This window comes from Erinaceus europaeus, chromosome 2, assembly GCF_950295315.1.
Source record: "Erinaceus europaeus chromosome 2, mEriEur2.1, whole genome shotgun sequence".
In the NCBI taxonomy this organism is placed as follows: Eukaryota; Metazoa; Chordata; class Mammalia; order Eulipotyphla; family Erinaceidae; genus Erinaceus; species Erinaceus europaeus.
The window spans coordinates 159,895,542-159,909,359 of record NC_080163.1 but is presented as its reverse complement, the minus strand read 5'-3'; the positions used below and the strand labels follow the sequence as shown (position 1 = coordinate 159,909,359).

General features: G+C 49.5%; 1 protein-coding gene across 1 annotated transcript in view; it reads left to right on the top strand.

The window, feature by feature from the left end:
• NKD1 (NKD inhibitor of WNT signaling pathway 1) overlaps nt 1-13,818 on the top strand; it is a 104,938-nt gene that overhangs the window by 75,912 nt on the left and 15,208 nt on the right. The gene's annotated exons all lie outside the window — the stretch shown is intronic.

The window sequence follows — 13,818 nt, the reverse complement described above, 5'->3', positions numbered from 1 at the left end:
ACTCCAGCACCCACCTGGCTTCCCTGCTTCCTCTGTTGGATAGGATAAGAGGTGGCCTCTGGTGACAATTGGTGCCAGACCCAAGTCATCCTGTGCCACCTCCAGAAAGCACTGTATCTGGGGCAAGGATCTTCACCTGGAAATGGTCACAGGTTCCTTCACTCTGACTTCCTTTGTCCCCACTGAGTTCTGTCATTGTCCCTGTCCTGGCCTTACCTAGCCTCCACCCCTCAGCCTCTGAGCCCTGCCCTCTCTCCATCAGCACCCCTGAACCACCTGGTCCCTGCTCTTTGCGTGGATGAAAGTATAGGAGTACAGTCCTCTTGCCATCTTCTATAGGAGGTAGACACCCAGGCTGAGCAGTGGCTTAGCTGGCTGAGTGTGCACATTGCCATGTGCAAGAACCTGGGTTCAAGTCTCTGGTCCCCCACATGCCAGGTGAGTAGATCTTCATGAGGTGGTGGAGCAATGCTATTCGTCTTTCTCTCGCTCTCTCTCATCCTCTGTGGAAAAGGGAGCTGTGCAGGCAATGGGGCCCCATGACAACCCTGGTGGCACAAAAAGAAAAAAGAAAGTAGCCACCACACCACAGAACCCAGCCCAGGCTGCAGTCCTACTCCACACCAAGGAGCCCACAATGTCACAGATGTCAGGGGGCCCCTCCTCCCTGTCCTCAGCCTGGGTTTGGCCTGGCAGTGCCTGGTGGATGGGTGTGTCTGGGACTGCTGTTCCTGCCAGGGAAGGCAGTGGTGTTGGGCCTGAGACTGGGGCCTGTTTGAATCTGCCTGGGGCCAAATGTCCTAACCTCCTGTCAGAAGAGGCTCCTCCTTCTGTTCTGAGAATTTGCAAGTTAGACTCCACTTTTTTCCCCCTATTGTATTTACTTATTTTGGATAGAAACAGAGAGAAATTGAGAGATAAGAGGGAGATAGAGAGGGAGGGAGGGAGGAAGAGAGAGAGAGAGACCTGTATCCCTGTTCACCGCTCATGAAACTTCTCCCCTGCAGGAGGGGATCAGAGGCTTGAACCCAGGTCCTTGTACTTGATAATGTGTTTTCAAACAGGTAAGGCACTACTTGGCCCCTGGGCCTCACTTCTAATCCTGACTTTTTTACAACTCAGTGCTTGACTTTGGGGCTGTCTCCTAGGTTCCCTGTGCTTCTGTGTCTTTCTGGGGTCAGTCATCACCCTGCTTCCTCGGGGCTCTTATGAAGATGGCATGGCCATTTATGGAAGCTGCTGGGAGGAAGTGAATCAGTATTCAGTGTGTGTGAGCTGGCACATCCTTCTTGCTCACAGGACCACCTTTCTTGATGGGAGTCCCCAGATCAAACCTTAGTTTCAAAGCCTTAGTTTCCTTGGAGTCTCTGAATGACCCCTTCTCCTCCTAGCATATGGCACAGGATCTGGCCAGCCATAAATGCTGCCTGAATGCTAGCTAGAACAATGAAGTCGCAAAGTCACTGAGTCAGGCCACCCAGGCCAGGCCCTACTTTTCCCCCTGAAGGTCCAGGTATCCAGGTTTGAGCTGTCAGCTATTTGCAGAGTGCAGGAGAGAGTCCCTGAGAGCCCTCTGCTCCGTAGACTGACACCAGAACTAAGGCCTTGGGTTCCTCTCATGTAATGAAGAGGTCTTGAGCCCCTGCTACCCCTGACAAGGCTGTGCCATTAGTGTGTTCACGTGATAAGGGCAGGGAGTGTGTGTGGGGGTGCAGGCCAGGAGAGAGCATGTGAGTTTCTGGGCGGGGATGGGGGGTGCTGATCAGCTGAGAGTGGAGTGTAACAAGGACCTCTCAGGGCTGGATTCTGGTATCTGGCTTAACAAGAGAGTTATGACTTCAGGGAAGCCTGGTCGCATGGAGCAGGAAGAAAATGGTTACAGTAGGAGGTAATTGAGGGCCTGGGACATAGCTCATCCCAGTAGAGTGCATACTTTGCAATGTTTGTGGCTCTGGGTCTGAGCCCCTGGCACCACCCAGAAGGACCATTCACAGCACCAAGGAATGTTTTGTGAAGGATGGAGCAGTGCTGTGGTGTCTCTCCATCTCACTTTCCCTCTTGCCCTCTTGCCCTTTATCTCTCTCTCTCTCTCTCTCACTAAAAAGAAATGAAATAAGGCAGGGGTAGATAGCATAATGGTTATGCAAAGAGACTCTCATGCCTGAGGTTGGCTCCAAAGTCTCAGGTTTAATCTCTCGCACCACCATAAGCCAGAGCTGAACAGTGAGTCCTCTGTCTGGTTAAAGAAAAGAAAAGATAAAGATTTTGCAAGAGCAGTGGAAAGGTACAGGTGCAGATCCTACCCCCCAAAAGAAAGTGATGAAATGAATGGTGTAGGGGGTAGGCAGTGGGATTGGGGACTGGAGGGAAGTGGATGGGTCTGGGGTTCAGTGAGAAGGTGGGGGAGGGGAAGGATTCCAGATACCCCCTAGATCTTAACCTGGAAGGATAAACCTTATGGAAAGGGTGATGTAAGATCCGGGAGGTGTGGGGCAGTGGGTGGCAGGTGACAGCTAAGGCTTCAGTTTGGAGACTTGGGTTGGTGGTTGGATTGGTGTGCCTGTTTGAGTTGGCAGTGGAACACAGAGTCTGCAGCCCAAGGAGCAATTAGGCAAAAGAGACGGAGCTGGAGAGAGAGAAATATTGAGAGAGAGAGAGACTTCTCCTTCAGTAGTGGCCACATAGGCCAACTGGTCAATCGGTGGGGCTGGCTGCTGGTCCCTGGGAAGTTGGAGAGGAAGAAGAGTTCAGTAGAGAGCAGCAGGGACCTCCAGCCAGAGGGGCCAGTGGGCCACACCCCGCTGACTACACTCCCTCAGTTCAGAGCAAGTCCTGCCGGGAACAGTCTGACTCCATGCACGCCAATCTCTCCCCCCTCCTCACCCCCCCCCCCCCGAAGCCTCGGTTTCAGTGGGTTTCACTGGGTTTCAGAAACAGCAGTTTCTCTCAAGTCTGTTCTTCATAAAAGCGCAGCTTGAACAGTGGAAATTCTGACTTGTGTCAGATCCCGAGGAGGCTTTCATAGTTTCAAGTAGCTCGGGGTTAGGTTTGAAAAGTTGGATTTCATCGAGTGTTTTAGCTTGGGTGGGGATGGGGAGGTGGGGGAGTAGAAGGGACCTGATATTTTTAGCCCAAAGAAGGCTTTCTTCCCATCTTCTCGCCCTCGCCCAGTGCCTCCCTTGCCCTCCTGAGCAGATGTTCTGGCTAAAACATCCCATTCAGGCCTCAAAGCCCAGTGGCCACCAGCCTCACACTCTAATGAGGAAAAAAGGCCAGAGTGCTATTTATTGAGCAGGATTTTCTTTACTTTACTTTTCTTCTCTTTTCTTTCTTTCTTTCTTTCTTTCTTTCTTTCTTTCTTTCTTTCTTCCTTCCTTCCTTCCTCATTCATTCATTCATTCATTCTCTCTCTTTTTTATTTCCTTCGCTCTCTCTCTCTCTCCCTTTCTTCCTTTCTCTCTTTCCTCTCTTTCTTCCCAGTCACTATGGACCTTTAAATAAATCTGATTCCCAGTAAGAGCAGCTTGGGGAGGCACCCTCTGAAGGAAACTTCCAGAAAGCAGCTCAGAGACTACCACTTTGGTGCGGCAAGCCACTGTGACAGTGATAATGGCAGTGGTTTCTCCTGAAGTCAGGGTTATTTGGGTGCTTTGGATATTTAGTTCAAATTTGCTTAAGTTTTTCGTTCATAGATTGAAAAGTTCAGATGGGCAGATCTCACTCACCTAATAAGGGCTGGATAGGGCTGATGAAATAACTCACTTGGATAGTACACTGTTTTGTTATGTGTGTGACCCAGCTTCAAGCCCAACCATCATTGCACTGAAGGAAGCTACTGTGTTGTGATATCTCTCTCTTCCCTCCCTCCCTCCCTCCCTCCCTCCCTCCCTCCCTCCCTCCCTCCCTCCCTCCCTCCCTGTTTTGTTGTCTGTCTCTCTACCTGATTAAAAGGGCTGAATGAACCTTGTAGCTGAACCTATGCCATCAGCTCTTCTCTCCTTCAATCTTTTGATCCTCTTTCCCTCTCCCTCTCTCCCCCTTCAATCTTTCAATCCTCTCTCCCTCTCCCTTTCTCTCTGTCTCTCCTCTCCTCTAATCTTTCAGTCCTCTCTCCCTCTCCACCCCCATCTCTCTGCCCTCAGTTAACTCTCCCTCCGAGGAGAGAACAGGTACCAAGTTCTCAGTGTCTTACAAAAGTTGGATCCTCACTTTCCTAACCAAAGTGGATCTTGACTTTGCTGAACCCAGAGCATACCTAACTTGGGGTGGGGTGGGGGGGTGGGGGGCCTTGTGTCAGAAGAAAAAGTTAACGATCCTTTCTGTGATTATGAACTGCCTACATCTATCTCGTTAAACCTAAACAGTATCTCCCTGATTCAGCCTCCCCTGAGCTGAATTCCAGACATGCCTGCGTTCACCCCAATGTCATGTGACCCGAGAGGAAGGAAGGGAAGTTAGAATGGAAAGAGACAGTGGTCTACACTGATTGTGGATAACATTCCTCATCTTTGAAAATGTTACAAAAAACATGTAGCCACATGGACACACTGCTGGGGCCCATTTCAACTTAGAAGGGTCCCATGCAAGAGAGTGTGCGTCTAGAAGTGTGACTCCGTGAACTTCACCCTGAACTTGGCCTTTGCAACTGATTTAGATGCCACCAGGAGGGAGCAGACTATGCTAGCTCTGGGGACAAGGTTCGTGCTTGGACTGGGAGAAGGCTCCGTCCTTCTCCGTGAGCTACATAGATTGAGATTTTCGCGAGGAGGGTTGTGGCCCACCAGAGGCACCCCAGATACTATTCTCAGGAGCATGGTCAGCACTTAGGTGGGAACAGGTGTCAGCTATTATGGGGGTGGGGCTGGGGACCAGGGGTGAGGGAGTGAGGGGAACGGACTTTTGATGCTTCTGTGACTCCGTTCCTGGCTCTGCTACTTGCTGTTGTTTCATTTTAAGGCTGATGATGAGGCCTGTGCATGTTGTTCATCCTCGACTGGGCTATAGGAACAAACCCTGGTCACTAAGTGAGGATTACTTGTCATAGTAAATGAATTCTCCTACCATACTGCCCAGACACAGGATGTATATTCAGTTGTAGGGCCTGGGTGGTGGTCCACACAGCTAAACACACTATGCATGAAGGCCTGGGTTCAAGCCCCTAGTTCCCACATGTAGGGGTGAAGCTTCACAAGCAGTGAGGCAGTACCACAGGCATCTCTCCCTCTCACTATCTTCACTCTGTTTCCTCCATCCTATCATATAAAAGGAAAAAAAAATGGTAGTTGGAGTGGTGGATTTGTCATGCACCTACCAAACCCCAGTGATAACTCTAGTAGCAATTATAAAAGAAATGAAAGGCTGGGGAGATAACATAATGGCTGTGTAAAAAAAATTCTAAGCCTGAGCCTGAAAGGTCCCAAGTTCAGTCCCTAGCACCACCATGAGCCAGAGCTGAGCAGTGTTCTGGTGACAAAAGGGTGGGATGGGGTGTGGGTGATGGCACACCTGGTTGAGCACACATTACAGTGCACAAGGACCCAGGTTCAAGCCTTGAGTCCCCACTTTAGAGGAGGAGCTTCAGAAGCAGTGAGATAGTATTGCAGATAGCTTTTTCTCTCTCCGTCTCTATCACTTTCCTCCTCTATTTCTATCTCTATATAAAATAAATTTTTTATAATAAAGGGTATTCAGTAGTGTGCTGCATATTGTACAGTATAAAATAGAGGAAATAAATAACACTATGAGGTACAAAAAGAAACAAAAATTTATAGACAAAAAAGCAGGTCAGATGGTGGTGCACCTGGTCAAGTGTACACATTACAGTGCACAAGGACCCAGGTTCAAGCTCTCGTTCCCCATCTGCAAGGGGGAAAACTTCAAGAGTGGTGAAGCAATGCTACAGGTGTCTGTCTATCTCTCCCCCTCCCTTCTCAATTTCTCTCTGTCTCTCTCCGATAATAAATAAATTAAATTATTCAAACAACAACAACAACAACACTGGTCTGATGTCCACTGATTGCAGGAACGAGACCAAATCTGGGAGAAGCAATGTGAAATGAGATGCTTGAGGCTGAGCCTCTGCTCTTTTGCTCTGTGTGACCACGATTCTCATCCGTCTCTACGGCACTGATTCTTAAAGAGCTGACCAGGACTCTAACCAAGTAGACCACTAAGCCAGGACTGGCTGTAGATGAGTTGTGATAGTAACGTTAAGTGCAGGCTCTCTGAGCATGGAGACAAATGAATGGGACCCTTGCCCAAGAGTGCAAGAGCCTGCTTCCTAGAGGCGGGGCTGGTTAACCCAAAGGTCTCAAGGCTGAGCAGAAGCCAGGTGGTAGGAATGTCAGCAGAAGGGCATGGCAGGTGGAGCAGTGACAGGCAGAACCATGCGTGGAAAGACGGAATGAAGGGGTGGCCATGAGCAGTTCCCTTCCTGCAGGGGAATGGCTGGATTCGCTCTGCTTTGAGAGCCTATGTTAGGCAGGCAGTAACACTCCACGTCTGGTGCTTCGAAGAGGACTTAATGAAATAGCGCCTGTGCCCACTAGCTTCGACCGCCTCCCTGTCCAGACAGCTGCTGTGTGCGTGGACAGATTTGCGTATCCCCTGCTCCCTGAGGAGTGCTTCAAGCAGATGATGCAAGAAACCATTTGGCCTGGAATGCACATATGATATCTCTCTTTCTCTCTCTCTTTTCACTGGCAGTGGGCTTACCCGCCTAATTATATTTGGCAAAGGCTAATATTAAAACGTATCTGCATTCCCTCAAACAGCTGCTGTCAGAGAGCCAGGGAGTTGGAAACAACCTGGCAGGCCACCCCGGGACAAAAATATTTGTGGCAGATAATCTGTATGTGGACAATGGAGAAAGGACTGTGGACACGTCAGGGCGTGTGTCTAAGCTCCGGGAGGAAGCTGGGGCTCGTGCTAGATCTTACGCCCTATCAGCAGTGAAGAACCAGCCAGGTGGTGGGGCTAAGAGGATATTTGCCACCCATCAGAGTCTCTTTGGTGGGTCTGACTCTCTAGATGTAACTGGGTTTCCACATGTTTCTTCTTCCAAAATTTAATCTCAGCCAGACCTTGCTGGATTGTGTTAACATTAAGTTGGCATTTGCTGAGAGCATCCGAATCGGGATTTGAGCCAAGTTTGGAGGTTCATGAGTAGCCTGGCCCCTTTTCTTTCTTTTTTATTGTTATTGTTTTGATCAGAGCACTGCTCACCTCTGGCTTGGGGTGGTGCTGGGAATTGAATCCCAACTCTAGACTCACCCCCCAGCCCTGCTTTTAAGCACCCCCCTCCCCCCATGCCTGTTATGGAAGTTTCCTTGTGTCTTCCCACTGGGGTTCCTTGCACTTTAGCTCCCTATGTTGGAATTTCTGCTCTGGGAATGCCAGGGGCATGCTGGGAGCAGTGGCTAACAGGATTCCAACTCCTGTGAAGCCACCAGAAGTTTCCAGAGAGGATTGTGTGGGATAGAGTCCTAGACTGAACAGGACGAGATGACACACTGCTGATGACACAGACATTCACGTACATGTCCCTCTCCGAGACACATTTCTGCCATCTGTCTGGGAAAACAAGCCACAGTCGATAATACACAGTCCGTAATATGGTGCCCAGTGTGTGAACGGCATGTCCAGAATTGGACAGAATTGCTTCTCCGAGCCACATTCCCAATGACCCTGCATGACCCTAGACCCAAGGGGTGGAGCCCTGGGATGCTCCTCCTGCAGGGCTGCTGGAGAGGGTGGGGAGCCTGTGAAAGGCTCTGCTTAATTTCACAGACCTTCCTCTCAAGCCCTTTGGGTGGGGCCAGCTGTCAGCAGCCCGATCTGGGTGGGCTGTGCCATCACTGCTGTTTGCTAAACAGCCCCCAGAAAGTGATGGTGACTACCATGGGACCCTTGGGTGCAATGGAGGCTTGTAGGGCTGCATGGGGGTTGGGGGTGGGGGAGTGGGTGAGGACTAGGAGTTCAGATCACAATCAGTTATCATCATTTACTTATTTACTCACTTTACCCGATACTCCTCAATCAGCATTCCTCTCTCTCTCTCCCCTCTTTTTTTCTTAAACTGGGGGAGGGGAGAGAGAAGAGATCGTCTTTGATCTCAGCAGAGGGAAAAAAAAGTCTGTTCTGTTCAGGCTTTTGGCTAACACAACAAACAGTGTTTAAAATTTAACTTTGCTTAATTAATTAGTAATTCTGTTTAATGCTGTCTGATCTCCCTCCAAAAGGTATTTTGAAGCTTGAGAAGGGAACATCAAAGGGAGCCGGGTGAAGATGGTCAAGTAAGGCATTTAATCTGGCAGTTGCTGGGGTGGAGAGATGCCAGGCTGGGAGCTAATGTAGGAGGGAGCCAGCCTCTGGTAAACACAGAATGTGGCTCCTGGCCTGGGTGAGAGGAGAGATAGGTAGAAGCTTCCAGGGAGCTCCCCACACTGCCCCTCACCCACCCTGCCCTGTTTGTATAGGCAGAGATTGGTTTTAAGAAAGCTGGGTTGACACTTTGCGTATTCGGTGGCTGCAGTGTGTGGTTGTGTGGGCTGTGCACTGCACGAGGGCTTCAAGTCAAACAGGTGAAATTCGCCTGTACCCTGCTTACCAGGAACATATCTCGGTGGGTGGGAGGAGAGGGCTATATTTACTTGAACAACTCCTTCTTTTCCATCAGGGTTCAGGAGAACTCATATTTCAGACTCTGGAGGCCATAAGAGCTGCAGTTTGACTGAGATGGAGCAACTACTCAACTCTGCCATTGTCCAGAAAATTGGCCCCGGCAGTGTGTAACTGCATCCCAGTAAAACTTGATTTACAAAAGCAGATGGTGGGGCCAGAGAAACAGGTCACATGAGTAGAGTGCTACCTTATAATGCCTGCGACCCAGGTTTGAGCCTGGCCCCCACTGCATGGAAGAAGCTTCAGTGCTATAGCGTCTCGCTTTCTCTCTCTCTCTCTTTCTCTCTCCTCTCCTCTCTCCTCTCTCTCTTACTCTTTCTCTGTGTGTCTGTCTCTCTCTCTGCCTCTCTGTCCCTATATTTTAAAATAATAATAATAATTTTTAAAAAGCAAATGGTGGGCTGACTTTAGCTCCAGGGGCACCGTTTTTTCCATTCCTTCCTCAAGATCATGTAAAAACACTTCACATACAGTCAAAAAACTTTGTTTTCCTCCTTACTTTGTCCCTTCTCTTCTCTTCTCTTCTCTTCTCTTCTCTTCTCTTCTCTTCTCTTCTCTTCTCTTCTCTTCTCCTCTCCTCTCTTCTCTTCCTTCCTCTCTCTCTCTCTCTCTCCCTCCCTCCCTCTCTCCCTCCCTCCCCTCTCTTTTTTCTCTTTTCTTCTTTCAATTTATATGCTCAGCCAGGTGTGCCACTACCTGGCCTCCCTTTCTTCTTTTAAACTTGCAGTATTTCCTACTATCATTCTAGCTTGCAATGGGAAAACGCCAAGTCCCACTGAAGTTATACTCTTCAAAGGAGCCCCTTTAGGCTCTGCCGGTAGAGTACAAGACTTGGTGCTCAGAGCCCCTAGGTTCAATAACTAACACCCCATATGCATGAGTAGAGCTGTGATCTGACCTCTCTTTTTTCTTCTTTCTTCCTTTCTTTTTCTTTTCTTTTCTCTTTTTAATATAGAGAAATTAGAAGGGAGAGAGAAGGAGAGAATCCTTTAACATGTTCCACCACTCATAAAGCTCTCCTCTCCCCAGCCTGCAGAGTGTGAGTGGGGGCTTCAACCTAGGCTCTTGCAAATAGTAACGTGTGGTCAACTGAGTACACCACTGCCCAGCCCCCTGACATCTCTTTTTCATGAGGTAAATGAGCCTTAAAAAAAAAAACAACTTTATTGGATAAAGATAGCCAGAAATCGAGAGAGGGAGAGAGAAAGAGAGACACCTACAACCCTGCTTCACCACTCACAAAGCTTTCCCTCTGCAGGTAGGGACCAGGGGATCGAACCTGGGTCCTTGTTCATTGTAATATGTGCACTCAACCAGGTGTGCCATTGCCCAGCCCTGAGACAAATGAGTCTTTAAAGGAAAAAAGAGCATGTCTGGGAGAATAAAGTCACTTGCTGGTCTGAGCAGGAGTTCGAGAAACTGGGCTCAGGCTGTGGCCTCAAAGCCCATCTTAACAGAAATGTTCTTCCTGGGTCCTGAGCTGGCAAGAGGCTCCCTCAAGTTGGCTTCCAGTTGTGCACTGACTTGCTTACTTTGTCATAGGCACAATCCAGGTTGGAGCCCAGCCCCATCATACTGAAGGAAGCTTTGCTGCTAGGGGTGTCTTTCTTTCTGTATCTCTAACTCTGTATCACTCTGTCTGAAAAAAAGTCTCCTTGGAGCAATGAAGCCCTAGTGATGACAATAATAAATGTTGTACCCACCCAAAAAAATAATAAAGTAAAATAAAATATGTAAAAAAAAAAAAAACCAAAAAACATTGTTCCCTTCACCTGTTGGTTGAATCTGTACCCTGTCCATGGGGAGAAGGATGCCCTTCCCCTTCTTTTCATTCTGAGCCTAACCATGATGGGAGAAGGGGGAATGGTGGGGGTTGTTGGTGGTTTGACACAGCTGGTATGACAGGGGGCTCACATAATGGGCACAGAATCAGGGCCCCTTGCATCCCAGACTCTGCCTCTGGCATTGGGTTTTTGCTCCTTCTGGCCATTGAGCAGGGGAACAGTGAGAAAGTCAGAGGTCTTCCTTGCTGGGAGACAAAAGCGTGCTTCTTGGGCCCCAGAGGGCCAGATGGCTCCCAGTCCTGCCCTTCTGTGCCTACCTCCCACCCCCACCTCCCACACTTAATGGGGAAGGAACTCTGGTAGTGTAGGAGCTGGGGTAGGATGAGGGATGTGCTGGTGAGAAGAGAATAGTGCAGTCATGCTGGTGTTTGGTGTTGGGGGCCAGGGGACACTGTCCACTTCCTGAGAGAGGAGAAAGGAAGGGAGTTGGAGGCTGACCCCAGGGAACACTGGCTCTCCGCACGCGTGGTGGTGGTGGTGGTGGTGGTGGTGGTGGCTTCAAAGGAGGAGAGAGCGATAGAAGGGACAGAGGTTTCTTTTCTTCAGGTTTTATCAAGTGGAACTTGAAAGGCAACATTGAACCTGAAGGTGGTGTTCTGATAACTTCCCTTTCAACTTGAAGTTTGGTTCCGATAAGCTCAGACAGCTTACATCTCCAGCCAGGACCTCAGTCTAGGGAGGCAGCCACTTTGAAGAGAGAGCTGCCCTTTATTTTTCTGCCTTCTTTTTCTCTTCTTTACCCCTTCTCCCCAGGGAAATGGGCGGGGGGGGGGGGCAGAGGGGTGGCAAGAACTGCGCGGAGGATGCTATGGGTCATGGTGTCACTATGGTTTCTTCAGTGGAGCTGCACTGGAGGGAAGGGGGCTGTGTGGATGCAGGCTGAGGGCCTAGCTCATTGGCACCCTCTGCAGAGCCGGCGTTAGCTAAGCAGTTACTTTGTGCAACTCGCTGTAGTAAATCAGTGCTTTGCTCACCACCCTCTGCAGAGGCTCTCCTCTTCAGTATGCATTGTCTAGATTTGGAGACTGAGGTCCAAGACTGAGCCCAAGATTGCCCATTCTGGTGGGTGACAGAGTCAGGATGGGAACCCCTGATTGGAATCCAAAAGGACTCTTCTAAAAGCAGGGACACACCTGCAGAGCTCAGTGGTCTTCCTGGAGAAGACTCAGCCAGAGGAGTCTCATTTCATAGCCTTTGACATGCGGGTGGCAGTAGAGCCTCCTGCTTTGTAGGCTGGTGGCAACGGCCCATCTGGTCCTAGGTGTCACCTAGGGTGGTGACAGACCTAGCCTCTCTCGTGTCACTGGTAAATTTGGGATCAAAAATGAGGATTGTTCAGATTGTGTGCTTGGCTGGTCTTGCATCTCTGGTTCATCAGCACCTGACTTCCTGGGGCTCAGTGTCACCGTGGATACCCTAGGTCTTTGGGGTGCTTGCAATTGTGGGAGTAGGGAGAGAGGGATGTGGTCTTTTCTACATCAGAAGCACCTGAGAGCCCAGCCTGTTCGAGCACCACTTTGCATGCCTGAGGCCCCATAAGGTACAGGTTCAGTCCACGGCACCACCTTATGCCAGAGCTGAGCAGTACTCTAGTCTCTCCTTCTCCCCTTCTTTAATAATAAATAAACCTTTTTAGAATTTATTACTGTTATTTGTCATCAGCAGGGTTTTGACTTCTGGCCTCCATTTCTCTCATTATTATTATTATTATTATAGCAGAGAGAAATCAAGAGGGGAAGGTGAGTTAGAGAGGGAGAGAGGAGGAGAGACACCTGTGCTGCTTCACTACTTATGAAGGTCCTCCCCACACCCCACGGGTAGAACTTGAGCCCAGGTCTTTGTGCACAGCAGTGTGTACACTTTACCCCCACTGCCTGGCCTTAATTCAAACAAACAAACAAAAATCATTTCTTGTTTTCTCTCTCTCTCTCTTTCTCTTTTCTTTCTTTCTTTCTCTCATCAGAGCACTGCTTATCTCTGGCTTATGGTGGTGCTGGGGGTTGAATCTGGGACCTCAAAATCTCAAACATGAAAGTTGTTTGCAGAATCATTATGCTGTCTCCCCAACATTTAATGAACCATTTTAACACACTAAAAAGGAGCAATCAGTACCAGTGACCTTCCCTCACAACAGTGAGGATTCCAGGAGCCGCCTCACTCTGGGGGTTCCCCAGATCCTTTGGGCTGTTCTCATTGGCCTCTTCTGTGAGCCACAGGTGGGGATTGGAGCCTGTGACTCAGATGGGGGGGGGCAGCCTGAGCCGCCCCCCCCCCCCCTGCTCATTCCAGGATGCTGTTATGTGTTGGGGGCCCTGTGAACTGGAGGCTCTCTGCATCCTGGTGGCTGTGTGTAGAGGGGGGATGGGGAGTGTGTGTTGGTGGGGGGAGGGACAGAGGAAATGGGCAATGAAGGCCAGGGCAAAAAGGGAGTGGAGGATGGAACCGACCAATCAGATGTCTTCCTATCCCTACCTTTATTTTGATCCCCAAAGACTTGAACTTGGGTCCTTGTGCACTGTAATGTGTATGCTCAATCAGTCTGATTGAACTTCGGTCCAGTCCAGATGCCTTCCTGTGTCCACCTTTATTTTGTCCCCAGAGACTTGAATTTGGGTCCTGTAATGTGTATGCCTAACCATGTGTACCACTGCCTGGACCCCATTATTATTGTAATTCATTTTGCCACCAGAATTATCACTAGAGTTTGGTTGTCTGCATGATTCTATTGTTCTTGTTGGCTATTATTTTTCTTTTTCATATAGAAACAGAGAGAAATAGGGAGAGAGATAGAGAAAGAGAGACACCTGCAGCACTGCTTCAATGCTCGTGAAGCTCCTTCCCTCCAACAATTGGCAGCCAGGGGTTTGAACGTAGGTTCTGTACATAGGGACGTGTGCGCTCAACTGAATATGTCAGATTCCTCTCTCATAGACAAAGGCTCGTGGGTAGAGGCAGTGAGAGGTTTGTGAGATGTGTCAGCATTGAAGGAATCTTGCAGGCTGGGCTCTGGGTCAGGGACATAAGCTGCTTCCCTAGGCTGCCTTCCAGCCCATATCCCAGCACTGGGTCAGCTCAGCTGGGTGCTTCGCCACTCGGCCTTATACTCCTGTTCATGCACAGAGTAGCCCAAGGCCATAGGTTTGCCCTCAACTGTCTTCTGCTTCCAGAAGGACACAGAGTCCCTGTGGCCTGTGGGCTTTGGCAGTGGGCAGGGTTCCCTGAATGAACTTGTTGCTGAAGACCCCATTGCGCTCGGGCATGGGTGTGGGTGGGTGCTGCACACATACCCTAC